We start from the raw sequence: 1844 nt of genomic DNA on the forward strand, positions 1-1844 counted from the left end.
ACATTTTTTTACAAACACCGGTGTTGAACAATAAACCAACCATTTTACTACCGTACGGCATTAACAAGGATGCTTTAGACAGAAGAACGACCCTCGAATCATAGTACCTGTATGATTTTTTAAGGCATAAGAGTGCGATTTCCTGGCACTTCAAGAGGTCCATATTCTCAAAATGTTTGCAACTCAGTCTCATCTATGGTGGGTCTTAGGTCGTGTGGACTCTCACGCACTCTTACCGCCAAATCGTGAATCCGCCCCAATCTGTAGGCTAGAATATCGCATATGTTTTCATTACATTTGTTAAGACACCACCCGAACATTGTATTATAAGCCTACACCATAAACTTCTTGTGGCCCTACTGCTCAGTGCAAGGCCCAGGTCCTTTTTCTTTTAGTGAAAAGTTGACGATTATAACGTGCCAAAATACCGTACATAATGAAACTGTTAAGAGAAAAAAGAAAGAAAATGAAAAACATCTTTAACGAACAATAAGTAAACATCAATAGATTTGGGGGAGAAAATGTAAAAAGTCTGCAGCACCCGATATTCCCAGGCGGTCACCCATCCAAGTACTAACCGGGCCCGACGTTGCTTAACTACGGTGATCGGACGAGAACCTGTGTTTTCAACGTAGTATGGCCGTAGACATGTGGATGATATTTCCACTCATAGTTAATCTCGGCATATAGCATAATTATCCAATCATGAAGCTCTATGATTGATGACTTTTCATATCAACGCACGCTTGTCTAGCGGGGATTTCCTCTGACTCCCCTGACCATTCTGCTGCGCGAGTACATTTTTTACAAACACCGGTGTTGAACAATAAACCAACCATTTAACTACGGCACTAACTAGGATGCTTTAGACAGAAGAAGACCGCCGTTTTGTTCAAAAGACCCTCGAACCGGCCTAACATCAGCGAATTAAATTCATATTGTTGATATGAACATATAGTACCTGTATGATTTTTAAGGTATGAGAGTGCAATTTCCGGGCACTTAGAGGTCCATATTCTCAAAATGTTTGCACCTCAGCCCCAACTATGTGGGCCCGAGGTCGTGTGGACTCTCACGCACCCCTACTTTAAAATTTGGAGGAATAAATGTAAAAAGTCTACAGCACCCGGTATTCCCAGGCGGTCACCCATCCAAGTACTAACCGGGCCCGACGTTGCTTAAATTCGGTGATTGGACGAGAACCGGTGTTTTCAACGTAGTATGGCTATAGACATGTGAGTGGTATTTCCACTCATAGTTAATCTCGGCATATAGCATAATTATCCAATCCTGAAGCTATGATTGATGACGTTTCATATCAACGCGCGCTTGTCTAGCGGGGATTTTCTTTGACTCCCCTGACCACTCTGCTGCGCGAGTACATTTTTTACAAACACCGGTGTTGAACAATAAACCAACAATTTAACTATGGCACTAACTAGGATGCTTTAGACAGAAGAAGACTGTCGTTTTGTTCAAACGACCCTTGAACCGGCCTAACACCAACGAATTAATTGCGTATTGTTGATATGAACATATAGTACCTGTATGATTTTTCAGGTATGTGAGTGCAATTTCCGGGCACTTAGAGGTCCATATTCTCAAAATGTTTCCACCTCATCCCCAACTATGTGGGCCCGATGTCGTGTGGACTCTCACGCACCCCTACTTTAGAATTTGGGGGAAAAATGTAAAAAGTCTACAGCACCCGGTATTCCCAGGCGGTCACCCATTCAAGTACTAACCGGGCCCGACGTTGCTTAAATTCGGTGATCGGAAGAGAACCGGTGTTTTCAACGTAGTATGGCCGTAGACGTTTGAGTGGTAATTTCACTCATAGTTAA

General features: G+C 42.8%; 3 non-coding genes across 3 annotated transcripts; all 3 read right to left on the reverse strand.

The window, feature by feature from the left end:
* Window positions 1-529: 529 nt before the first annotated feature.
* LOC117113964 lies at window positions 530-648 on the reverse strand. Its single transcript, XR_004446279.1, has one exon. It is a non-coding gene; the product is annotated as a 5S ribosomal RNA (ribosomal RNA).
* Window positions 649-1114: 466 nt separating this feature from the next.
* On the reverse strand, window positions 1115-1233 carry LOC117113965. The gene has a single exon (XR_004446280.1). It is a non-coding gene; the product is annotated as a 5S ribosomal RNA (ribosomal RNA).
* A 463-nt stretch (window positions 1234-1696) lies between these two features.
* LOC117113963 lies at window positions 1697-1815 on the reverse strand. The gene has a single exon (XR_004446278.1). It is a non-coding gene; the product is annotated as a 5S ribosomal RNA (ribosomal RNA).
* Window positions 1816-1844: the final 29 nt, after the last annotated feature.

The sequence above is a fragment of the Anneissia japonica genome, unplaced genomic scaffold (assembly GCF_011630105.1).
Source record: "Anneissia japonica isolate Jap-2015-1 unplaced genomic scaffold, ASM1163010v1 scaffold118661_len1836_cov103, whole genome shotgun sequence".
NCBI classification, from domain to species: Eukaryota; Metazoa; Echinodermata; class Crinoidea; order Comatulida; family Comatulidae; genus Anneissia; species Anneissia japonica.